This window comes from Somniosus microcephalus, unplaced genomic scaffold (assembly GCF_052327205.1).
Source record: "Somniosus microcephalus isolate GS21.2 unplaced genomic scaffold, FLI_Smic_1.0 unresolved_chr1, whole genome shotgun sequence".
In the NCBI taxonomy this organism is placed as follows: domain Eukaryota; kingdom Metazoa; phylum Chordata; class Chondrichthyes; order Squaliformes; family Somniosidae; genus Somniosus; species Somniosus microcephalus.
Genome location: NW_028225179.1, coordinates 168,770,725 through 168,798,091, shown reverse-complemented (window position 1 = coordinate 168,798,091; position 27,367 = coordinate 168,770,725). Strand labels below are relative to the sequence as shown.

General features: G+C 49.1%; 1 protein-coding gene and 1 pseudogene across 2 annotated transcripts in view; one reads left to right on the top strand and one right to left on the bottom strand.

Annotated features, from left to right (window-relative positions):
• The window catches only part of LOC147096528 (NACHT, LRR and PYD domains-containing protein 3-like), a 582,546-nt gene that overhangs the window by 394,610 nt on the left and 160,569 nt on the right, over nucleotides 1-27,367 (bottom strand). The window lies entirely within an intron of this gene.
• The window catches only part of LOC147096529 (NACHT, LRR and PYD domains-containing protein 3-like), a 132,979-nt pseudogene that overhangs the window by 42,193 nt on the left and 63,419 nt on the right, over nucleotides 1-27,367 (top strand). Inside the window, exons 2-5 of the transcript XR_015074929.1 lie at nucleotides 819-990; nucleotides 1,096-1,161; nucleotides 12,224-14,002; nucleotides 15,420-15,501. The product of XR_015074929.1 is annotated as an NACHT, LRR and PYD domains-containing protein 3-like (transcript). The remainder of the gene's footprint in view (nucleotides 1-818; nucleotides 991-1,095; nucleotides 1,162-12,223; nucleotides 14,003-15,419; nucleotides 15,502-27,367) is intronic.

Sequence of the window (27,367 nt, the reverse complement as noted above, 5' to 3'; positions counted from 1 at the left end):
TATTTGGACCGTTATCTCAGGATTACTTGTCCAGTAACATAACCAACAGGCTATCGTTCTCCACACCTCATCATCTCTGTGTCCATTGTCTGATTGCACCTCTGAAGTGCCTTTCGACGCTTTCTTTTCTGCATTAAAGGTGTTATATAAATGTAATCTTTGATGATGAAAGTCCTGACTACACCAACCCCATTGCTGGATATCTGTTCCCGGCTACCGAGGTTTCATACCAGCAGCGGATGTGTAAAATAACGGGTGTCGGACATTTCAATTACCGGGGGAGAAAGCGATTAGATTTTTCATTACTTTTATTGGTCGATTCCCCAGCCCTACACCAACAGTGATTGTTTCGATTAGTCAGTGTAATTTCTCAGGCAGTTTTCTAGCTGTTTCTCACTTCAGATTCGTTCCTTCCCTGCCACTACAGTTCTGACTCGCTGCTTTTTTATTTCTCGGGAAATCGCAAAGTGCAGCAGCAGGAAAAACTGAGAGAAATTCTATCTGTCAGTCAGTAATCTGATGTCATGTTGGACACTGAAGGACAGAGACAAATAATCACGTTAAAACTGCTGCAGATTCTCAGTGATTCCTCACTCTCCGAGAACTATAATTCATCAAATTTCTTTGCCATTAACGACTGAATCAAGATGTTTATAGAATATTCAGCCCATGTTCAGAATGGATCAGAACCTGGCACAGTGACTGCTTCCTGTGCTCAACAACTGGGAGATCCCATCACTGAGCAGATCCTTTCCTTCACATTCTCGGTGTTTATATTTCACTCAGCTCCTCAATTCATTCATTACTATTCTTTACAGAAAGTCACTGAGCTCGCGGAGAAGGGAAACCGGGCAGACAGTTCCAAACTTCTCCTAACTCTGGTGATGGAGAAAGGCTCTGGGGCCCGAAGGGTGATGTGGGAATCCTTTGTGAAAATGCGCTATGGGGTACCAAAGCTGGACAAAATACTGAAAGAAATACAGGAACTTGGTACGGTAAAATCACACGCTGAATTCAATTTCACATTCAAACAGGATTTCACTATAATATTACACAGATCTGATTTCATGAACACTAATTGATTGATTTAAACAGGTTCTGAACCATTTGATTACATGAACATCGCACGAGGTTTATCCGAAGTACCCAGTCACCTGAGAGGTAAGTGATGAAATGGAGATTTCAAACCGTTTATCTCACGATAGAATCCAAATATTTGACTGGAGCTGATTTGTTTAAATGTTGTCAGAATCTGTGAATGAGAAGGTCCAAGGCTCAGGGAATAGGATTGAACATTATTTGGATTCGTGATTAATCCACAAAAGTTCTGCATAGATTCAATTTACAAATAAAGCCGATTTTTGAATTATTGGTAAATTTGCTGGTCTTGTATGCTCCAGTTAATCCAACTGCACATTGCCTACACCTGGCAGGATCCTGATACACTGTGAAACCCCATAAACACCTGGCAGGATCCCGATACACTGTGAAACCCCATACACACCTGGCAGGATCCCGATACACTGTGAAACCCCATGCACACCTGGCAGGACCCTGATACACTGTGAAACCCCATACACACCTGGCAAGATCCTGATACACTGTGAAGCCCCATACACACCTGGCAGGATCCCGATACACTGTGAAACCCCATAAACACCTGGCAGGATCCTGATACACTGTGAAACCCCATACACACCTGGCAAGATCCTGATACACTGTGAAACCCCATACACACCTGGCAGGATCCTGATACACTGTGAAACCCCATAAACACCTGGCAGGATCCTGATACACTGTGAAACCCCATAAACACCTGGCAGGATCCTGATACACTGTGAAACCCCATACACACCTGGCAAGATCCTGATACACTGTGAAACCCCATACACACCTGGCAGGATCCTGATACACTGTGAAACCCCATACACACCTGGCAAGATCCTGATACACTGTGAAACCCCATACACACCTGGCAGGATCCTGATACACTGTGAAACCCCATACACACCTGGCAGGATCCTGATACACTGTGAAACCCCATACACACCTGGCAAGATCCTGATACACTGTGAAACCCCATACACACCTGGCAGGATCCTGATACACTGTGAAACCCCATACACACCTGGCAGGATCCTGATACACTGTGAAACCCCATACACACCTGGCAGGATCCTGATACACTGTGAAACCCCATACACACCTGGCAGGATCCTGATACACTGAAACCCCATACACACCTGGCAGGATCCCGATACACTGAAACCACATACACACCTGGCAGGATCCTGATACACTGAAACCCCATGCACACCTGGCAGGACCCTGATACACTGTGAAACCCCATACACACCTGGCAGGATCCCGATACACTGTGAAACCCCATACACACCTGGCAGGATCCTGATACACTGAAACCCCATACACACCTGGCAGGATCCCGATACACTGAAACCACATACACACCTGGCAGGATCCCGATACACTGTGAAACCCCATACACACCTGGCAGGATCCCGATACACTGTGAAACCCCATACACACCTGGCAGGATCCTGATACACTGTGAAACCCCATACACACCTGGCAGGATCCTGATACACTGTGAAACCCCATACACACCTGGCAGGATCCCGATACACTGAAACCACATACACACCTGGCAGGATCCCGATACACTGTGAAACCCCATACACACCTGGCAGGATCCTGATACACTGTGAAACCCCATGCACACCTGGCAGGACCCTGATACACTGTGAAACCCCATACACACCTGGCAAGATCCTGATACACTGTGAAACCCCATACACACCTGGCAGGATCCTGATACACTGTGAAACCCCATACACACCTGGCAGGATCCTGATACACTGTGAAACCCCATACACACCTGGCAAAATCCTGATACACTGAAACCCCATACACACCTGGCAGGATCCTGATACACTGAAACCCCATACACACCTGGCAGGATCCCGATACACTGAAACCCCATACACACCTGGCAGGATCCTGATACACTGTGAAACCCCATACACACCTGGCAAGATCCTGATACACTGTGAAACCCCATACACACCTGGCAGGATCCTGATACACTGTGAAACCCCATACACACCTGGCAGGATCCTGATACACTGTGAAACCCCATACACACCTGGCAAGATCCTGATACACTGAAACCCCATACACACCTGGCAGGATCCTGATACACTGAAACCCCATACACACCTGGCAGGATCCCGATACACTGAAACCACATACACACCTGGCAGGATCCTGATACACTGAAACCCCATGCACACCTGGCAGGACCCTGATACACTGTGAAACCCCATACACACCTGGCAGGATCCCGATACACTGTGAAACCCCATACACACCTGGCAGGATCCTGATACACTGAAACCCCATACACACCTGGCAGGATCCCGATACACTGAAACCACATACACACCTGGCAGGATCCCGATACACTGTGAAACCCCATACACACCTGGCAGGATCCCGATACACTGTGTAACCCCATACACACCTGGCAGGATCCTGATACACTGTGAAACCCCATACACACCTGGCAGGATCCTGATACACTGTGAAACCCCATACACACCTGGCAGGATCCCGATACACTGAAACCACATACACACCTGGCAGGATCCCGATACACTGTGAAACCCCATACACACCTGGCAGGATCCCGATACACTGTGAAACCCCATGCACACCTGGCAGGACCCTGATACACTGTGAAACCCCATACACACCTGGCAGGATCCCGATACACTGTGAAACCCCATACACACCTGGCAGGATCCTGATACACTGAAACCCCATACACACCTGGCAGGATCCCGATACACTGAAACCACATACACACCTGGCAGGATCCCGATACACTGTGAAACCCCATACACACCTGGCAGGATCCCGATACACTGTGAAACCCCATACACACCTGGCAGGATCCCGATACACTGTGAAACCCCATACACACCTGGCAGGATCCTGATACACTGTGAAACCCCATACACACCTGGCAGGATCCTGATACACTGTGAAACCCCATACACACCTGGCAGGATCCTGATACACTGTGAAACCCCATACACACCTGGCAGGATCCCGATACACTGTGAAACCCCATACACACCTGGCAGGATCCCGATACACTGTGAAACCCCATACACACCTGGCAGGATCCCGATACACTGTGAAACCCCATACACACCTGGCCAGATCATTATACCGTGTGAAACAAATGCCTTTGTGCCTGATGTGGATGTTATCTCTGCCCCTGGGCAGCTATTCAGCACAAACTGTGGTAAGTGGTGGAGAATTGGGAAAAGTTAAGCATTACCATTGTACATCACCTCATGAACATCAGATAGTGTTCGCTCTAATCTGAGAAGATGTTCAGAGTTTCACAATCAAACATTAACTGAGGAGGAACATGAGCAATAGGCCATGTTATGGGTGATTTGAAATTGATTGTGCCGATTACTTCTGGCAGTAAAACAGACAAACTAGGCACAGAGAATCTTGTTGTACTGAAAGAACCGTTACTTCATTCAGGGGGATTTTGAATCCCAATTTAATTATTATCACAAACATATTTATAATTTTCAAAACTACATTATCAGCAACTCGTATCCAAATGAAACGATGGAGTTTAATAATAGTAACTGTTGAAATGAAGTCTGTCTTCCCTAACGTAATACTGAGTGAAGTGGGCGGTAGTTCTATTTCTGATTCTGATCGGTTATCTGATGAGACTGTTATCTAAAAATAATATGAATGTAAAATTACTGAAAGCTGATCGCATTTTCTGAAACACAACAGGAGGCTGTTTAGGGGAACAAAAGGCTACTTTGGTCCAAACCAGTCTGTCCCTGTTGGAGGTGAACTCACCTTCCCCTCTTCAGTTTATCCACAGAAATACAACCAATTGTCTCTTGTCCCCAATCACACTGCCCCTTAGTGTTCTCCCTGGTAACTGGTCTCCCACTCTACTACCCTTCAGTGAAAAATAGTACCCTGATTTCCCTCCTTACTCCTGGCGAGTTAGTCAGTATTCCCTTAATTAATTGTGTTCTTTAAGAATCTCATTCCGGCATTAAGTTTGTGACTTCGATTAGAAATTCTGATCAATTCCTGACACACAGTCATCTTATTTCCCTTTGCACTTTCACCATTTCAATAATAATATTCCTGTGATTAGAAGGGCACACAATACCTGCCCAGGGTCTGATAGACAAACGGTGGAACTTCTGTCCAGTCACAGTCTGTCCCTCTCCCAGTGTACACACTAACCCAGATAACCTGCCCACGGTCTGATACAGTAACAGTGCAAGTTCTGTCCATTCACAGTCTGTCCCTCTCCCAGTGTACACACTAACCCAGATAACCTGCCCACGGTCTGATACAGTAACAGTGCAAGTTCTGTCCATTCACAGTCTGTCCCTCTCCCAGTGTACACACTAACCCAGTTAACCTGCCCATGGTCTGATACAGTAACAGTGCAAGTTCTGTCCATTCACAGTCTGTCCCTCTCCCAGTGTACACACTAACCCAGATAACCTGCCCACGGTCTGATACAGTAACAGTGCAAGTTCTGTCCATTCACAGTCTGTCCCTCTCCCAGTGTACACACTAACCCAGATAACCTGCCCACGGTCTGATACATAAACAGTGCAAGTTCTGTCCATTCACAGTTTGTCCCTCTCCCAGTGTACACACTAACCCAGATAACCTGCCTACGGTCTGATGCAGTAACAGTGCAAGTTCTGTCCATTCACAGTCTGTCCCTCTCCCAGTGTACACACTAACCCAGATAACCTGCCCACGGTCTGATACAGTAACAGTGCAAGTTCTGTCCATTCACAGTCTGTCCCTCTCCCAGCAACACTCTCAGTTTCATTTCCTTACCTGTGTTGTATTGTGTGTAGGGCTCCGCCCATACCTGGCCCCTACTTAAGCAGGCCCCAGCGTGTCTCACAGGCAGTACTGCAGATCTCTGGATGAGAGACACCTCTCCACTGTGTATTACCTTCTGAGTTAATAAAAGCCTTGCTTTGTTCCACTAACGTTGAGTCTCAGATTCATTGAGGCACATCAATTTTATTAACTCAATTTTCAACGCAATGGATCAACTCTTGAAACCCGAACGTTTGGATTTAGACCCGCATGCTTCGGACACTGGTTTAAGTGTATGGAATTCTTCCTGGACAATTCCGCAACCATCACAGGCGCTACGGACGCTGAAAGGATGAAACTCGGAATCCTGCGGAATTGGGTAAGCCACCGGGTTTACCCCCTCATCCAAGACGCTGACACGTACCCGGCCGCCTGCGACATCCTAAAGGCGCATTACCAGCAGCCTACGAACGAGGTGTACGCTAGGCATCTGCTCGCTACTCGCACACAGCGACCTGGGGAATCGCTGGATGAGTTCCTAGTCACCCTGAAAACGCTTGGCAAAGACTGCAAGTGCCAAGATGTCAAAGCCGCAGTGTACACTGACGAGCTTGTTCGTGATGCCTTTATCGCAGGCCTCAGCTCCACTTACATCCGGCAGAGACTACTGGAAAAAACAGGATTGGACCTGAAACAGGCTGTGGACACAGCGCGATCCCTGGATGTGGCCCAGAGAAACTCGGACGCCTACTCTTCAGCCCACGCCGCCACGTGTGCACCAAGGGCGCCGCCATCTTGGAAGGCATCTTCCCCACCCGGCAGCCCGACACCGTCGGGGCCCCGCTCTCCCCCCAGAAGCCCTACGACAGCCGCGACGCGTCGGGGCCCCAACTGCTACTTCTGCGGGCAGCCGAAGCACACCAGAAACCTGTGCCTGGCGAAAGGCACCACCTGCTTCAAGTGCAGTAAGAAGGGGCGCTTCGGGAAGGTGTGCAGAGGGAACCCCGCTGGAAAACCCGCCACCGCCGCGTGTGCGCCGTGGGAGCGGCCATCTTGGACGCCATCTTGCCCGACCTCGTGGGGTCCACCATCTTGTGAGCAGACAGCGTGGACGCCATCTTGTCTCGATCAGGGCCCTACAGTGGCATCGGTCACAGTGGACCAGACCAGGCCGCACCCACTATCCAAATCAATGGTGGACATCGAGGTAAACGGGTGCGGGGTTAAATGTTTAATTGACAGCGGAAGCACGGAGAGTTTTATCCACCCTGGACTAGCACAACAACTCTCTCTAACGGTGGTCCCGGCTCGGGGCACCATATCCACGGCTGATAAGACCCAGACATCGATCATTATGGGTTACTGCGCGGTACAATTGTCCGTTAACGGAACTGTATACGACAATTTTAAATTACTAATCATGCAGAATCTATGTGCGGGCATGATCTTGGGCCTGGATTTCCAGTGCCAACACCAAAGTATCACGCTCAATTACGGTGGATCCCAGCCGCCCCTCCGTGTGCGGTCTGGCTACCCTGAAGGTAAAGCCGCCTTCGCTATTCGCGAACCTTACCCCCAACTGCCGGCCAATAGCGACCAAAAGCAGGAGGTTCAGCTGGGAGGACAGGCGGTTTATCGCGACTGAGGTAGACAGGCTGCTGAGGGAGCGCGTTATTGAACGCAGCAACAGCCCGTGGTGCGCCCAAGTGGTGGTGGTGAGGGGTAGCGAGAAGAAACGGATGGTGATCGACTATAGCCAAACGATCAATATATACACCCAACTAGACGCCTACCCGCTACCCCGCATATCAGAAATGGTGAACCAAATTGCCCAATACCGGGTGTTCTCCACCATCGACCTCAAGTCAGCGTACCACCAGCTCCCTATCAGACCAGAGGACCGCCCGTACACCGCCTTCGAGGCAAACGGACGCCTCTACCAATTCCTCAGAGTCCCCTTTGGGGTGACGAATGGGGTCTCGGTCTTCCAGAGGGAGATGGACCGCATGGTCGATGACCACCACTTGCAGGCAACCTTCCCCTACCTCAACCAGGCGGGGCGGCCCGTAGCTTTCTTCTCGAGGACCCTCCAAGGGCCCGAGATCAGACACTCCTCCGTGGAAAAGGAGGCCCAAGCCATCGTGGAGGCAGTGCGCCACTGGTGCCACTACCTAGCCGGCAAACGCTTCACCCTACTTACCGACCAGCGGTCGGTAGCCTTTATGTTTAATAATAAACAGAAGGGGAAGATTAAAAATGATAAGATTCTCAGGTGGCGGATCGAGCTCTCCACCTTCGAGTATGACATCATTTACTGGCCAGGGGCCCTTAACGAATCCCCCGACGCCCTCTCACGAGGGATGTGTGCCAGCGCCACCGGGGATCGGCTACAGACCCTCCACAACGACCTCTGCCACCCAGGGGTCACACGGCTGTTCCACTTCATAAAGTCCCGCAACTTACCCTACTTGATTGAGGAAGTTCGGTCTCTGACCAGGAACTGCCGCACTTGCGCTGAGTGCAAGCCTCGGTTCTACCGTCCAGATAGAGCCCACTTAACCAAAGCTACACGGCCCTTTGAGCGGCTCAGCTTAGATTTCAAGGGCCCCCTCCCGTCAGTCGACCGCAATGTTTACTTCCTGAACATTGTGGACGAATACACAATGCCCTTCCCCTGCCCAGACATGACCGGCGCCACGGTCATTAAATGCCTCAACAGCCTGTTCTGCCTGTTCGGTATGCCGAGCTACATCCATACGGATAGGGGGGCGTCCTTCATGAGTGAAGAGCTACGCCAGTACATGCTGTCCAGGGGGATCGCCACGAGCCGTACCACCAGCTACAACCCCCAGGGGAATGGCCAGGTGGAGCGAGAGAACGGGACAGTATGGAAAGCAGTCACTCTAGCTCTAAGGACCAAGGGCCTCCCTATCTCCCGCTGGCAGGAAGTCCTCCCAGATGTGCTCTATTCGATACGGTCGCTATTGTGTACTGCCACTAATGCCACGCCTCATGAACGAATGTTTGTCTTTCCCCGGAAATCCACCTCAGGCGTATCCATGCCGTCATGGCTCTCCACCCCAGGTCCGGTATTTGTACGAAGGCATGTGAGGGGCCACAAGACGGACCCTCTCGTGGAGTCAGTGCACCTACTCCACGCCAACCCCCAATACGCGTATGTCCGGCACGCCGACGGAAGGGAGGTCACCGTCTCCATAAAAGACGTTGCCCCAGCCGGTAACGACAACAACCACGACAACAACAGCAACAACGATCACAGCAACTCATACCCACCCACTATCCTTTCATCACCCCCGGAAGAACATCGACCAACGGTGCCCCCACCAACTACCCCTTCAACCCTGGCGGCGCCCCCGGCAGAGACCCAGGAGGCCACCAGGGACACCCATCCGACACCCGCGGCACCACAACAGCTACGTCGGTCACAGAGGACTATCAAACCCCTGAACAGACTAAATCTGTAGAAGGGGTGAATGTGATGAAATATGCCATTCATCACTCTGTATTCTCTGTCTCTGTATTCTCTGTGTTTGTCTAGTTTCAGTTTCATTTCCTTACCTGTGTTGTATTGTGTTTAGGGCTCCGCACACACCTGGCCCCTAATTAAGCAGGCCCCAGCGTGTCTCACAGGCAGTACTGCAGATCTCTGGATGAGAGAAACCTCTCCACTGTGTATTACCTTCTGAGTTAATAAAAGCCTTGCTTTGTTCCACTAACGTTGAGTCTCGGATTCATTGAGGTACATCAATAATGTGATGAAATATGCCATTCATCACTCACACTAACCCAGATAACCTGCCCACGGTCTGATACAGTAACAGTGCAAGTTCTGTCCATTCACAGTCTGTCCCTCTCCCAGTGTACACACTAACCCAGATAACCTGCCCACGGTCTGATACAGTAACAGTGCAAGTTCTGTCCATTCACAGTCTGTCCCTCTCCCAGTGTACACACTAACTCAGATAACCTGCCCACGGTCTGATACAGTAACAGTGCAAGTTCTGTCCATTCACAGTCTGTCCCTCTCCCAGTGTACACACTAACCCAGATAACCTGCCCACGGTCTGATACAGTAACAGTGCAAGTTCTGTCCATTCACAGTCTGTCCCTCTCCCAGTGTACACACTAACCCAGATAACCTGCCCGCGGTCTGATACAGTAACAGTGCAAGTTCTGTCCATTCACAGTCTGTCCCTCTCCCAGTGTACACACTAACCCAGATAACCTGCCCACGGTCTGATACAGTAACAGTGCAAGTTCTGTCCATTCACAGTCTGTCCCTCTCCCAGTGTACGCACTAACCCAGATAACCTGCCCACGGTCTGATACAGTAACAGTGCAAGTTCTGTCCATTCACAGTCTGTCCCTCTCCCAGTGTATGCACTAACCCAGATAACCTGCCCACGGTCTGACACAGTAACAGTGCAAGTTCTGTCCATTCACAGTCTGTCCCTCTCCCAGTGTACACACTAACCCAGATAACCTGCCCATGGTCTGATACAGTAACAGTGCAAGTTCTGTCCATTCACAGTCTGTCACTCTCCCAGTGCACACACTAACCCAGATAACCTGCCCACGGTCTGATACCGTAACAGTACAAGTTCTGTCCATTCACAGTCTGTCCCAGTGTACACACTAACCCAGATAACCTGCCCACGGTCTGATACAGTAACAGTGCAAGTTCTGTCCATTCACGGTCTGTCCCGCTCCCAGTGTACACACTAACCCAGATAACCTGCCCACGGTCTGATACAGTAACAGTGCAAGTTCTGTCCATTCCCAGTCTGTCCCTCTCCCAGTGTACACACTAACCCAAATAACCTGCCCACGGTCTGATGCACGTTCTGTCCATTCCCAGTCTGTCCCTCTCCCAGTGTACACACTAACCCAGATAACCTGCCCACGGTCTGATGCACGTTCTGTCCATTCACAGTCTGTCCCTCTCCCAGTGTACACGCTAACCCAGATAACCTGCCCACGGTCTGATACAGTAACAGTGCAAGTTCTGTCCATTCACAGTCTGTCCCTCTCCCAGTGTACACACTAACCCAGATAACCTGCCCACGGTCTGATACAGTAACAGTGCAAGTTCTGTCCATTCACAGTCTGTCCCTCTCCCAGTGTACACACTAACCCAGATAACCTTGCCGCGGTCTGATACAGTAACAGTGCAAGTTCTGTCCACTGACAGTCTGTCCCTCTCCCAGTGTACACACTAACCCAGATAACCTGCCCACGGTCTGATACAGTAACAGTGCAAGTTCTGTCCATTCACACTCTGTCCCTCTCCCAGTGTACACACTAACCCAGATAACCTGCCCACGGTCTGATACAGTAACAGTGCAAGTTCTGTCCATTCCCAGTCCGTCCCTCTCCCAGTGTACACACTAACCCAGATAACCTGTCCACGGTCTGATGCACGTTCTGTCCATTCCCAGTCTGTCCCTCTCCCAGTGTACACACTAACCCAGATAACCTGCCCACGGTCTGATGCACGTTCTGTCCATTCACAATCTGTCCCTCTCCCAGTGTACACGCTAACCCAGATAACCTGCCCACGGTCTGATACAGTAACAGTGCAAGTTCTGTCCATTCACAGTCTGTCCCTCTCCCAGTGTACACACTAACCCAGATAACCTGCCCACGGTCTGATACAGTAACAGTGCAAGTTCTGTCCATTCACAGTCTGTCCCTCTCCCAGTGTACACACTAACCCAGATAACCTGCCCACGGTCTGATACAGTAACAGTGCAAGTTCTGTCCATTCACAGTCTGTCCCTCTCCCAGTGTGTACACTAACCCAGATAACCTGCCCACGGTCTGATACAGTAACAGCGGATCTTCTGCACATTGTCCCTCTCGGTGAGCGATCAATCCCGTTTTCCATTGCTGCAGAAGGGAATCACCACTGACGGTTTCAGAGTTTGATCCACTACAACTTCTGCTGTCGTATAAACAGGATCATGTGTGGATTTGTAATGTGATTTCTAAAGCACAGGGCAGGCCGGATAATATTAACCATCAGAGGGAAAATATCACCTTCATAGAAATCTCCATGTTCAGTGAACATTAGAATCAAGTGAGGATTTGAAACTTTTCTCGGCCACTGTTCACTTTCAAGCGAGGTTTCCATTAACTGAGATTTAATTTCTACACGCACGTCTATTGAAGCTGTGAATTAAACCGTGCAATATTTTACTGAACATTAAATGTTATTGAGAAGTTGTTTTTTGTCAATACAACTAACATTGAAACCACTTTCTGTCTGTTCTAATTGAAGATGTTCAGCAGAAACACAAGGAAACACTCCGGGTACAAACTGAAACACTGAGACTGAACACTATCCTAATAAAGGAGAAAGTTAAGATTTTCCAGCTGGTTGATCGATACGCTGAACGAACGATCATTTCTACTGTTCGAGATCGGACACTTGTAGAACATGAACTGCTGGCAAGAGGCCGAGCCCATGAAGAGTGGAGAACACAACATCTCCGGGGAGTGCTGGAAAAAATCCGAACTGATCAATTGTTCCACAGCAGTTTTTCCCAGAGAAAATCCAAATCTGGGAGTTCCGGAGCAGTGAGCGGAGTCCCTGGGATTGGAAAAACAACAATGGTGCAAAAGATTGTTCATGACTGGGCCACTGGGAAAATATACCCAAACTTTCAATTTGTTTTCAGCTTTAAATTCCGGGATTTGAACGCTATTAACTGTAAAATATACCTGTGGAATCTGTTACTCATTTTCTATCCTTACTTGAGGAATATTCTGGGAGAGCTCTGGAAGAACCCGGAGGGATTACTGTTTATATTCGATGGTTTGGATGAATTCAAGGACAGTATCGATTTTGCTGACAATCGGAGAAATACTGAACCTCAGCACATGTGCACGGATCCCGAATGCCGATGTAGAGTGTCTGACATTGTGTACAGTTTAATACAGCACAAGCTGCTCCCAGGATGTTCAGTGCTCGTGACCAGCCGTCCCACTGCATTACATTTATTGGAAAAGGCTGAGATCAGTGTCTGGGCTGAAATCCTGGGATTTGTTGGTGAAGAACGGAAGGAATATTTCAACAAGTTTTTTGAAGATCAGGCGGTGGCAGCAGCTGTTTTCAAACACGTGGAGGAGAACGAGATCCTGTACACAATGTGCTACAACCCTCCCTACTGCTGGATCCTCGGTCTGTCACTGGGCCCCTTCTTTACACAAAGAGACAGGAATCGGCGAGTTCCCAAGACCATCACCCAACTATATTCCTACTATATTTGCAACATTCTGAAAAACCATGGCCGAGAGATTGCAAGCCCCCGTGATGTGTTACTGAAGCTTGGTGAGATGGCCTTCACAGGAGTCTCCGAGAAGAAGATTGTGTTTGGAAATGGAGATTTGATCAAGTACAATCTACAACCTTCCCAGTTCCTGTCTGGATTCATGATGGAACTTCTGGAGAGAGATGATTCTGTCCAGAGCGTGGTGTACACATTCCCACACCTCACCATCCAAGAGTTTGTAGCCGCACTCGCACAATTCCTGACTCCAGACCCTGGGGACATCCTGAAACTCCTCAGAGAATCCCACAGCAAGGAAGATGGGCGATTTGAGATATTTCTCCGTTTTGTTGCTGGTCTCTCCTCCCCACAGGCAGCTCGGCCCCTGGAGGAGTTTCTGGGTCCATTTCTTCATCAAACCACCTGCCGAGTGATTGACTGGGTGAAGGAGAAGATTGAAGGAGAGATTGGAGACACAGGGAGTGAAACTGGTGAAAGGGACCTCCTGAACACATTCCACTACCTGTTTGAGTCTCAGAATAAAGCACTGGCTCGGACCACAGTGGGATCTGTGGAAACACTTAGATTTAGTGGATTGATATTGACCCCGATTGACTGTGCGGTCCTGTCTCACGTCATTGGACTCTGTGATACAATAAAGGACCTCGATCTAGGAGGCTGCTCCATTCAGTGTGAAGGATTCCAGCGGCTGGGACCCGTACTGCACAAATGCCAGGTGTTGAGGTAACTGTTTATTTGTCTCTAACTGTTGGGTGAATTGTAGAACAGTCACGGATTGTGTTGTTGCTCCGTAATGTAGGGAAACAAACAGTTCAGTTAAACCAGGGAGAAGCGGATTCAACACAAATATGACCAATAATAAGAGGATCGGTCAGTAATTCCCCAAGGACTGGAGAATCTAAAATGGATCCTTGTGAACAAGTAGGGATTTTACAGTCTTTATCGGATCAGCAGATACAGGTCACTGAGAGTCTGATAATTTAATTACAATAAATCATATTTAATAAGGCTGGACAGGTAAACATATAAAATATAATCCGGCAGTAAAGATAAAATTAATTTAAAATATTTTCCACATCCACCATTTCAACTAGAAACAGGAGAGAAACCCGAGTTTAAGTCACTAACAGTTCGATATTTACTCCAATACCGTGCAGGGTGTGTCCTGTCGAGGGGTTAGTTTCCTGGATTGGGAATATTGGGGAATCGGGAATTCTTTCAGCTGTAAATGTTTACAATTATTCACAGTCCTGAACATTGAGTAAAGACTGATATTCAGGATCTTAAACTTGCCGGTGAAAAGGTTCCAATCTAACCAGAGTACAGACATACACCAGCCAGCGGTGGGGCCTCGCACACAGCGGGCGGCTCCTGGGTAAACCGGGGGCAGTGAACCCGAGAATACCCCATAATCCACCCCGTGTGTGAGGCCCCGCTCGGGGAGGGAACTTCCGAAAATTCCCCAAAAACTGTCGGGCCAGTTACCCCGAAATAAATGTAGAGCCAGTTTAATAATGGGAATAAAGTAAAAGGCTCCCCTCCCCTATAAACTAGGAGCACAGGGACATTTAAAACTTGTAACGGGACAAAATAAACTCTATTGCTGCTATTGACAAACATTCACTATAAGCCCTCTGACTCCCACAGCTACCTGGAATACACTTCCTCACACCTCGCTTCCTGTAAGGACGCTGGCCCATTCTCCCAGTTTTTCTGATGATGCCACGTTCCATCCAGTGCTTCCGACATGTCTTCCTTTTCCCTCAACCGAGGATTCCCCTCTACCGTGGTTGACGCGGCTCTTGACCGTGTCTGTTCTGTTTCCCGCACTTCTGCTCTCACCCCTGCCCCTCCCTCCCAGAACCAAGATAGGTTCCCCTTGTCTTCACCTTTCACCCCACCAGCCTCCACATTTAATCTCTCCTGTCTTCCACCCTATCACAGACCTTCCCTTTTAGAGTCATAGAGTTTTACAGCACAGAAAGAGGCCCTTCGGCCCATCGTGTCTACGCTCCGCTCCCCCCACCTTTCCCGGCCCCGACACTTGCTTAAACATCTGTTACATCTGTAACTTGTTCCAGTTCTGACAAGGGGTCCTTGTCCTGAAACATTAACTCTGTTTCTCTCTCTGTAGATGCTGCCTGACCTGCTGGGTATTTCCAGCATTTCCTGTTTTTATTTCAGAATTAATTCTCCTTGTTATATAAAATCCTGGGGGACGGATTTTACAGCAGCAGTTAGCGTTTCACAATATAACTCACCCAGAGTTATTGTACAGATTAATATAATGCACAGAGTAGAAAGCACAGGGAATCACCGCTTTATCATTTAATTCTGAAAAAAATCGACCGATTCCCATAAAATCCGGGATTTAAGGAGCAGCAGAAATGAGACAAGTTTCTCCAAACATGACGAGGCCGGTCACTGAGCTCCAGGAGGGTAATTCTGATCATCAGGGAATGAGACCGGACTGAGGGACATTTAAAGGCTCCACACAGACAGCACTTTATTTAATAAATACATTAACGGACAGTCCCTGAATATATGGGCAGTTGGACAGAGTGAGGTACATTCCCAGTGAGGGGGGAATTTCGCAGGGGTCAGCGAGCGCAATCAGTGGTGGGTCGGGTGGGAAAATGGATTTTTCCCCAGTGGGTCGGGACCCCGATGTCAACCCGCCACCACGCGCCTTTCCCAAATGTTGGGTCTGTCAGCGCTGAGCAGACCCGACACGTAGCGGCGGGGGAGGCAATTCAGGTCATTATAACCTTGTTAACAGAGGATTACAGTAACAACTATTTTCAGCTCGCCTTCAGAGTTTACATAGAAACATAGAAGATAGAAGCAGGAGTAGGCCAATCGGCCCCTCGAGCCTGCTCTGCCATTCAATGCGATCATGGCTGATCATCCAAATTCAGTACCCGGTCCCTGCTTTCTCTCCATACCCCTTGATCCATTTAGCCTTAAGAAATATATCCAACTCCTCCTTGAATATATTTAATGAATTGGCCTCTGCTGCCTTCTGTGGTAGAGAATTCCACAGGTTCACCACTCTCTGGGTGAAGAAATTCCTCCTCATTTCTGTCCTAAAAGGTCTACCCCTTATCCTTTAGACTGTGACCCCTGGTTCTGGACTCCCCCGCCATCGGGAACATCCTTCCTGCATCTAGTCTGTCTAGTCCGGTTAGAATTTTATAAGTTTCAATGAGATCCCCTCTCATTCTTCTAAACTCCAGCGAGTACAAGCCCAATCGACCCAATCTCTCTTCATACGTCATTCCTGCCATCCCAGGTATCAGCCTGATGAAACTTCGCTGCACTCCTTCCATGGCAAGAACATCCTTCCTCAGATAAGGCGACCAAAACTGCACACAATACTCAAGGTGCGGTCTCACCAAGGCCCTGTACAACTGCAGCAAGACCTCCTTGTTCCTGTACTCAAACCCTCTCGCTACGAAGGCCAACATACCATTTGCCGCCTTAACCGCCTGCTGTACCTGCATGCTTACCTTCAGCGACTGGTGCACAAGGACACCCAGGTCTCATTGCACTTCCCCTTCTCCCAATCTATTGCCATTCAGATAATAATCTGCCTTCCTGTTTTTGACACCAAAGTGGATAACCTCACATTTATCCACGTTGTATTGCATCTGCCATGCTTCTGCCCAATCACCCAACCTGTCCAAATCATCCTGTAGTTTCTCGGCATCCTCCTCACAACACACACGCCCACCCAGCTTTGTGTCATCTGCAAATTTGGAGATATTACATCTAGTTCCCTTGTCTAGATCATTAATATATATTGTGAATAGCTGGGGTCCATGGACCGATCCCTGCGATACCCCACTAGTCACTGCCTGCCTCTCAGAAAAAGACCCGTTTATTCCAACTCTTTGCTTTCTATCTACCAACCAGTTCTCTATCCAAGTCAATACCTTGCCCCCCCAATCCCATGTGCCTTAACTTTACATGCTAATCTCTTATGTGGGACCTTATCGAAAGCCTTCTGAAAGTCCAAATACACCACATCCACTGGTTCTCCCTTATCTATTTTACGAGTTACATCCTCAAAAAATTCCAGTAGATTATTCAAGCACGATTTACCTTTTGTAAATCCATGTTGACTTTGTCCAATCCTGTCACTGTTTTCCAAGTGCTCTGCTATTACATCTTTTATAATGGACTCTAGCATTTTCCTCACTACCGATGTCAGGCTTACCGGTCTGTAATTCCCTGTTTTCTCTCTACCACCTTTTTTGAACAGTGGGGTAACATTAGCTACCCTCCAATCCATGGGTACTGTTCCAGATTCCATCAAATGTTGGCAGATGATCAGCAATGCATCTACTATTTCTAGGGCCACTTCCTTAAGTACCCTAGGATGTAGATTATCAGGCCCTGGGGATTTATCGGCCTTCAATCCCATCAATTTCCCTAACACCATTTCCCTACAAATACTGATTTCTTTCAGTTCCTCCCTTTCATCAGACCCTATGTTCCTGTGGTCCACGCTGCTCGGGGATCACGTCAGGTAACCAGGGCGGGAGTTGAAAGGCCATGGAATCATTTCATTACTTGACAGCTGGAAATGTGCTATAAAAGCTCCCATCTCACAGCTGTTCACTTTCCAAGCTCAGAAGCTGTTGCTTACTGCATTTGGAAGACAGATTGAGCTTTATGCAGGTTGCAAGTGTTTGGAGCAAACTCTCTATCCAGTGTCACCTCATTGGAACAACCTCTCTCACCATTAACAGATTGCTTCTGACACCTCAAGTTCACCTGCCATCTATTACACCAGCATGGGTCTGGTTTATACTGTCTCACCTTGGGCCTCAGAGTCTCACCACGATCAGCCCCAACACCAGCAGCATCAGGCACACCAGCAACACCAACAGCAACACCAACCTTCTCCACAACTCCTGATGCTGCACCGCACAGAGGGCATCAACACCCGGCCACATTGCTGACCGGGTCACCAGAGATGGCCTCACCATGGCCAGAATTTCTTCACTTGGTGCTGCTCGCCCTGGATGACACATGATGTGCCAGGTTAACACCAGCCCACACCAACAACACAAAGCATCCCTACAATGCCCAAACCATTCCTGTCACACTCATCAGCATTGCAGGGGCTACCGTTATGTCTCACCATTCACTGCAACTCACTAAGCCACTTCCAAACATGTACACAAATCTTTCGAAGAACGGAAAGTGTTGAAAATAAAGATTTCAATGTTTGACACCACATTAACAGAAACTTCACATGAACATTGGCTAAAACACACAATTGCCTATCCTTGTGTGTTGTTAGTTGGTATGATTGGACTAGGATGAGGGTGAGTGTGAGGGGTGGCTTGTGAGATGGGGATGTGTTAATATAGATAGAGAGGAATGGGTGGAGGTGCAAGGTAAGTTGATGAGAGTAAGAATGTGCACGAATAGAGTGGGGAAGGCAGAGTGATGGGGATGTGATAATATAGAGAGAGAGGAATGGGTGGAGGTGCAAGGTAAGTTGGTGAGAGTAAGGATGTTTAGGAGTAGGGTGGGGAAGGCAGAGTGATGGGGATGTGATAATATAGAGAGAGATGGGTGGAGGTGCAAGGTAAGTTGGTGAGAGTAAGGATGTTCAGGAGTAGGGTGGGGAAGGCAGAGTGATGGGGATGTGATAATATAGAGAGAGATGGGTGGAGGCGCAAGGTAAGTTGGTGAGAGTAAGGATGTTCAGGAGTAGGGTGGGGAAGGCAGTGATGGGGATGTGATAATATAGAGAGAGATGGGTGGAGGTGCAGGGTAAGTTGGTGAGAGTAAGGATGTTCAGGAGTAGGGTGGGGAAGGCAGAGTGATGGGGCTGTGATAATATAGAGAGAGATGGGTGGAGGTGCAGGGTAAGTTGATGAGAGTAAGGATGTTCAGGAGTTGGGTGGGGAAGGCAGAGTGATGGGGATGTCATAATATAGAGAGAGATGGGTGGAGGTGCAGGGTAAGCTGGTGAGAGTAAGGATGTTCAGGAGTAGGGTGGGGAAGGCAGAGTGATGGGGATGTGATAATATAGAGAGAGATGGGTGGAGGTGCAGTGTAAGTTGGTGAGTGTAAGGATGTTCAGGAGTAGGGTGGGGAAGGCAGAGTGATGGGGATGTGATAATATAGAGAGAGAGGGGTGGAGGTGCAGGGTAAGTTGGTGAGAGTAAGGATGTTCAGGAGTAGGGTGGGGAAGGCAGAGTGATGGGGATGTGATAATCTAGAGTGAGATGGGGGGAGGTGCAGGGTAAGTTGGTGAGAGTAAGGATGTTCAGGAGTAGGGTGGGGAAGGCAGAGTGATGGGGATGTGATAATCTAGAGAGAGATGGGTGGAGGTGCAAGGTAAGTTGGTGAGAGTAAGGATGTTCAGGAGTAGGGTGGGGAAGGCAGAGTGATGGGGATGTGATAATATAGAGAGAGATGGGTGGAGGTGCAAGATAAGTTGGTGAGAGTAAGGATGTTCAGGAGTAGGGTGGGGAAGGCAGAGTGATGGGGATGTGATAATATAGAGAGAGATGGGTGGAGGTGTAGGGTAAGTTGGTGAGAGTAAGGATGTTCAGGAGTAGGGTGGGGAAGGCAGAGTGATGGGGATTTGATAATATAGAGGGAGATGGGTGGAGGTGCAAGGTAAGTTGGTGAGAGTAAGGATGTTCAGGAGTAGGGTGGGGAAGGCAGAGTGATGGGGATGTGATAATACAGAGAGAGATGGGATGAGGTGCAGGGTAAGTTGGTGAGAGTAAGGATGTTCAGGAGTAGGGTGGGGAAGGCAGAGTGATGGGGATGTGATAATATAGAGAGAGATGGGTGGAGGTGCAGGGTAAGTTGGTGAGAGTAAGGATGTTCAGGAGTAGGGTGGGGAAGGCAGAGTGATGGCGATGTGATAATATAGAGAGAGATGGGTGGAGGTGCAGGAATAGTTGGTGAGAGTAAGGATGTTCAGGAGTAGGGTGGGGAAGGCAGAGTGATGGGGATGTGATAATATAGAGAGAGATGGGTGGAGGTGCAAGGTAAGTTGGTGAGAGTAAGGATGTTCAGGAGGAGGGTGGGGAAGGCAGAGTGATGGGGATGTGATAATATATAGAGAGAGATGGGTGGAGGTGCAAGGTAAGTTGGTGAGAGTAAGGATGTTCAGGAGTAGGGTGGGGAAGGCAGAGTGATGGGGATGTGATAATATAGAGAGAGATGGGTGGAGGTGCAGGGTAAGTTGGTGAGAGTAAGGATGTTCAGGAGTAGGGTGGGGAAGGCAGAGTGATGGGGATGTGATAATATAGAGAGAGATGGGTGGAGGTGCAGGGTAAGTTGGTGAGAGTAAGGATGTTCAGGAGTAGCATGGCAAAGGCAGAGTGAGGGGGATGTGATAATATAGAGAGAGATGGGTGGAGGTGCAGGGTAAGTTGGTGAGAGTAAGGATGTTCAGGAGTAGGGTGGGGAAGGCAGAGTGATGGGGATGTGATAATATAGAGAGAGATGGGTGGAGGTGCAAGGTAAGTTGGTGAGAGTAAGGATGTTCAGGAGTAGGGTGGGGAAGGCAGAGTGATGGGGATGTGAGAATATAGAGAGAGATGGGTGGAGGTGCAAGGTAAGTTGGTGAGAGTAAGGATGTTCAGGAGTAGGGTGGGGAAGGCAGAGTGATGGGGATGTGATAATATTGAGAGAGATGGGTGGAGCTGCAGGGTAAGTTGGTGAGAGTAAGGATGTTCAGGAGTAGGGTGGGGAAGGCAGATTGATGGGGATGTGATAATATAGAGAGAGATGGGTGGAGGTGCAAGATAAGTTGGTGAGAGTAAGGATGTACAGGAGTGTGGTGGGGAAGGCAGAGTGATGGGGATGTGACAATATAGAGAGAGATGGGTGGAGGTGCAGGGTAAGTTGGTGAGAGTAAGGATGTTCAGGAGTAGGGTGGGGAAGGCAGAGTGATGGGGATGTGATAATATAGAGAGAGATGGGTGGAGGTGCAGGGTAAGTTGGTGAGAGTAAGGATGTTCAGGAATAGGGTGGGGAAGGCAGAGTGATGGGGATGTGAAAATATAGAGAGAGATGGGTGGAGGTGCAGGGTAAGTTGGTGAGAGGAAGGATGTTCAGGAGTAGGGTGGGGAAGGCAGAGTGATGGGGATGTGATAATGTAGAGAGAGATGGGTGGGAGTGCAGGGTAAGTTGGTGAGAGGAAGGATGTTCAGGAGTAGGGTGGGGAAGGCAGAGTGATGGGGATGTGATAATATAGAGAGAGATGGGTGGAGGTGCAGGGTAAGTTGGTGAGAGTAAGGATGTTCAGGAATAGGGTGGGGAAGGCAGAGTGATGGGGATGTGAAAATATAGAGAGAGATGGGTGGAGGTGCAGGGTAAGTTGGTGAGAGTAGGGATGTTCAGGAGTAGGGTGGGGAAGGCAGAGTGATGGGGATGTGATAATATAGAGAGAGATGGGTGGAGGTACAAGTTAAGTTGGTGAGAGTAAGGATGTTCAGGAGTAGGGTAGGGAAGGCAGAGTGATGGGGATGTGATAATATAGAGAGAGATGGGTGGAGGTGCAGGGTAAGTTGGTGAGAGTAAGGATGTTCAGGAGTAGGGTGGGGAAGGCAGAGTGATGGGGATGTGATAATATACAGAGAGATGGGTGGAGGTGCAGGGTAAGTTGGTGAGAGTAAGGATGTTCAGGAGTATGGTGGGGGAAGGCAGAGTGATGGGGATTTGATAATATAGAGAGATGGGTGGAGGTGCAAGGTAAGTTGGTGAGAGTAAGGATGTTCAGGAGTAGGGTGGGGAAGGCAGAGTGATGGGGATGTGATAATATAGAGAGAGATGGGATGAGGTGCAGGGTAAGTTGGTGAGAGTAAGGATGTTCAGGAGTAGGGTGGGGAAGGCAGATTGATGGGGATGTGATAATATAGAGAGAGATGGGTGGAGGTGCAGGGGAAGTTCTGAGGGTAAGGATGTTCAGGAGTAGGGTGGGGAAGGCAGAGTGATGGCGATGTGATAATATAGAGAGAGATGGGTGGAGGTGCAGGAATAGTTGGTGAGAGTAAGGATGTTCAGGAGTAGGGTGGGGAAGGCAGAGTGATGGGGATGTGATAATATAGAGAGAGATGGGGGGAGGTGCAGGGTAAGTTGGTGAGAGTAAGGATGTTCAGGAGTAGGGTGGGGAAGGCAGAGTGATGGGGATGTGATAATATAGAGAGAGATGGGGGGAGGTGCAGGGTAAGTTGGTGAGAGTAAGGATGTTCAGTAGTAGGGTGGGGAAGGCAGAGTGATGGGGATGTGATAATATAGAGAGAGATGGGGGAGGTGCAAGGTAAGTTGGTGAGAGTAAGGATGTTCAGGAGTAGGGTGGGGAAGGCAGAGTGATGGGGATGTGATAATATAGAGAGAGATGGGTGGAGGTGCAGGGTAAGTTGGTGAGAGTAAGGATGTTCAGGAGTAGGGTGGGGAAGGCAGAGTGATGGGAATGTGGTAATATAGAGAGATGGGTGGAGGTGCAGGGTAAGTTGGTGAGAGTAAGGATGTTCAGGAGTAGGGTGGGGAAGGCAGAGTGATGGGGATGTGATAATATAGAGAGAGATGGGTGGAGGTGCAGGGTAAGTTGGTGAGAGTAAGGATGTTCAGGAGTAGCATGGCAAAGGCAGAGTGATGGGGATGTGATAATATAGAGAGAGATGGGTGGAGGTGCAGGGTAAGTTGGTGAGAGTAAGGATGTTCAGGAGTAGGGTGGGGAAGGCAGAGTGATGGGGATGTGATAATATAGAGAGAGATGGGTGGAGGTGCAGGGTAAGTTGGTGAGAGTAAGGATGTTCAGGAGTAGGGTGGGGAAGGCAGAGTGATGGGGATGTGAGAATATAGAGAGAGATGGGTGGAGGTGCAGGGTAAGTTGGTGAGAGTAAGGATGTTCAGGAGTAGGGTGGGGAAGGCAGAGTGATGGGGATGTGATAATATAGAGAGAGATGGGTGGAGGTGCAAGCTAAGTTGGTGAGAGTAAGGATGTTCAGGAGAAGGGTGGGGAAGGCAGAGTGATGGGGATGTGATAATATAGAGAGAGATGGGTGGAGGTGCAAGGTAAGTTGGTGAGAGTAAGGATGTTCAGGAGTAGGGTGGGGAAGGCAGAGTGATGGGGATGTGATAACATAGAGAGAGATGGGTGGAGCTGCAGGGTAAGTTGGTGAGAGTAAGGATGTTCAGGAGTAGGGTGGGGAAGGCAGATTGATGGGGATGTGATAATATAGAGAGAGATGGGTGGAGGTGCAAGATAAGTTGTTGAGAGTAAGGATGTACAGGAGTAGGGTGGGGAAGGCAGAGTGATGGGGATGTGACAAAATAGCGAGTGATGGGTGGAGGTGCAGGGTAAGTTGGTGAGAGTAAGGATGTTCAGGAGTAGGGTGGGGAAGGCAGAGTGATGGGGATGTGATAATGTAGAGACAGATGGGTGGGAGTGCAGGGTAAGTTGGTGAGAGTAAGGATGTTCAGGAGTAGGGTGGGGAAGGCAGAGTGATGGGGATGTGATAATATAGAGAGAGATGGGTGGAGGTGCAGGGTAAGTTGGTGAGAGTAAGGATGTTCAGGAGTAGGGTGGGGAAGGCAGAGTGATGGGGATGTGACAAAATAGCGAGTGATGGGTGGAGGTGCAGGGTAAGTTGGTGAGAGTAAGGATGTTCAGGAGTAGGGTGGGGAAGGCAGAGTGATGGGGATGTGATAATGTAGAGAGAGATGGGTGGGAGTGCAGGGTATGTTGGTGAGAGTAAGGATGTTCAGGAGTAGGGTGGGGAAGGCAGAGTGATGGGGATGTGATAATATAGAGAGAGATGGGTGGAGGTGCAGGGTAAGTTGGTGAGAGAAAGGATGTTCAGGAGGAGGGTGGGGAAGGCAGAGTGATGGGGATGGGATAATATAGCGAGAGATGGGTGGAGGTGCAGGGTAAGTTGGTGAGAGTAAGGATGTTCAGGAGTAGGGTGGGGAAGGCAGAGTGATGGGGATGTGATAATATAGAGAGAGATGGGTGGAGGTGCAGGGTAAGTTGTTGTGAGTAAGGATGTTCAGGAGTAGGGTGGGGAAGGCAGAGTGATGGGGATGTGATAATATAGAGAGAGATGGGTGGAGGTGCAGTGAAAGTTGGTGAGAGTAATGATGTTCAGGAGTAGGGTGGGGAAGTCAGAGTGATGGGGATGTGATAATATAGAGAGAGATGGGTGGAGGTGCAAGGTGAGTTGGTGAGAGTAAGGATGTTCAGGAGTAGGGTGGGGAAGGCAGAGTGATGGGGATGTGATAATATCGAGAGAGATGGGTGGAGGAGCAGGGTAAGTTGGTGAGAGTAATGATGTTCAGGAGTAGGGTGGGGAAGTCAGAGTGATGGGGATGTGATAATATAGAGAGAGATGGGTGGAGGTGGAAGGTGAGTTGGTGAGAGTAAGGATGTTCAGGAGTAGGGTGGGGAAGGCAGAGTGATGGGGATGTGATAATATAGAGAGAGATGGGTGGATGTGTAGGGTAAGTTGGTGAGAGTAAGGATGTTCAGGAGTAGGGTGAGGAAGGCAGAGTGATGGGGATGTGATAATATAGAAAGAGATGGGTGGAGGTGCAAGGTTAGTTGGTGAGAGTAAGGATGTTCAGGAATAGGGTGGGGAAGGCAGAGTGATGGGGATGTGATAATATAGAGAGAGATGGGTGGAGGTGCAGGGTAAGTTGGTGAGAGTAAGGATGTTCAGGAGCAGGGTGGGGAAGGCAGAGTGATGGGGATGTGATAATATAGAGAGAGATGGGTGGAGGTGCAAGGGAAGTTGGTGAGAGTAAGGATGTTCAGGAGTAGGGTGGGGAAGGCAGAGTGATGGGGATGTGATAATATAGAGAGAGATGGGTGGAGGTGCAGGGTAAGTTGGTGAGAGTAAGGATGTTCAGGAGTAGGGTGGGGAAGGCAGAGTGATGGGGATGTGATAATATAGAGAGAGATGGGTGGAGGTGCAGGGTAAGTTGGTGAGAGTAAGGATGTTCAGGAGTAGGGTGGGGAAGGCAGAGTGATGGGGATGTGATAATATAGAGAGAGATGGGTGGAGGTGCAAGGGAAGTTGGTGAGAGTAAGGGTGTTCAGGAGTAGGGTGGGGAAGGCAGAGTGATGGGGATGTGATAATATAGAGAGAGATGGGTGGAGGTGCAGGGTAAGTTGGTGAGAGTAAGGATGTTCAGGAGTAGGGTGGGGAAGGCAGAGTGATGGGGATGTGATAATATAGAGAGAGATGGGTGGAGGTGCAGGGTAAGTTGGTGAGAGTAAGGATGTTCAGGAGTAGGGTGGGGAAGGCAGAGTGATGGGGATGTGATAATATAGAGAGAGATGGGTGGAGGTGCAGGGTAAGTTGGTGAGAGTAAGGATGTTCAGGAGTAGGGTGGGGAAGGCAGAGTGATGGGGATGTGATAATATAGAGAGAGATGGGTGGATGTGCAGGGTAAGTTGGTGAGAGTAAGGATGTTCAGGAGTAGGGTGGGGAAGGCAGAGTGATGGGGATGTGATAATATAGAGAGAGATGGGTGGAGGTGCAGGGTAAGTTGGTGTGAGTAAGGATGTTCCGGATTAGGGTGGGGAAGGCAGAGTGATGGGGATGTGATAATATAGAGATGGGTGGAGGTGCAAGGTAAGTTGGTGAGAGTAAGGATGTTCAGGAGTAGGGTGGTGAAGGCAGAGTGATGGGGATGTGATAATATAGAGAGAGATGGGTGGAGGAGCAGGGTAAGTTGGTGAGAGTAAGGATCTCCAGGAGTAGGGTGGGGAAGGCAGAGTGATGGGGATGTGATAATATAGAGAGAGATGGGTGGAGGTGCAAGGTAAGTTGGTGAGAGTAAGGATGTTCAGGAGTAGGGTGGGGAAGTCAGAGTGATGGGGATGTGATAATATAGAGAGAGATGGGTGGAGGTGCAAGGTGAGTTGGTGAGAGTAAGGATGTTCAGGAGTAGGGTGGGGAAGGCAGAGTGATGGGGATGTGATAATATAGAGAGAGATGGGTGGAGGTGCAGGGTAAGTTGTTGTGAGTAAGGATGTTCAGGAGTAGGGTGGGGAAGGCAGAGTGATGGGGATGTGATAATATAGAGAGAGATGGGTGGAGGTGCAGTGAAAGTTGGTGAGAGTAATGATGTTCAGGAGTAGGGTGGGGAAGTCAGAGTGATGGGGATGTGATAATATAGAGAGAGATGGGTGGAGGTGCAAGGTGAGTTGGTGAGAGTAAGGATGTTCAGGAGTAGGGTGGGGAAGGCAGAGTGATGGGGATGTGATAATATCGAGAGAGATGGGTGGAGGAGCAGGGTAAGTTGGTGAGAGTAATGATGTTCAGGAGTAGGGTGGGGAAGTCAGAGTGATGGGGATGTGATAATATAGAGAGAGATGGGTGGAGGTGGAAGGTGAGTTGGTGAGAGTAAGGATGTTCAGGAGTAGGGTGGGGAAGGCAGAGTGATGGGGATGTGATAATATAGAGAGAGATGGGTGGATGTGTAGGGTAAGTTGGTGAGAGTAAGGATGTTCAGGAGTAGGGTGAGGAAGGCAGAGTGATGGGGATGTGATAATATAGAAAGAGATGGGTGGAGGTGCAAGGTTAGTTGGTGAGAGTAAGGATGTTCAGGAATAGGGTGGGGAAGGCAGAGTGATGGGGATGTGATAATATAGAGAGAGATGGGTGGAGGTGCAGGGTAAGTTGGTGAGAGTAAGGATGTTCAGGAGCAGGGTGGGGAAGGCAGAGTGATGGGGATGTGATAATATAGAGAGAGATGGGTGGAGGTGCAAGGGAAGTTGGTGAGAGTAAGGATGTTCAGGAGTAGGGTGGGGAAGGCAGAGTGATGGGGATGTGATAATATAGAGAGAGATGGGTGGAGGTGCAGGGTAAGTTGGTGAGAGTAAGGATGTTCAGGAGTAGGGTGGGGAAGGCAGAGTGATGGGGATGTGATAATATAGAGAGAGATGGGTGGAGGTGCAGGGTAAGTTGGTGAGAGTAAGGATGTTCAGGAGTAGGGTGGGGAAGGCAGAGTGATGGGGATGTGATAATATAGAGAGAGATGGGTGGAGGTGCAAGGGAAGTTGGTGAGAGTAAGGGTGTTCAGGAGTAGGGTGGGGAAGGCAGAGTGATGGGGATGTGATAATATAGAGAGAGATGGGT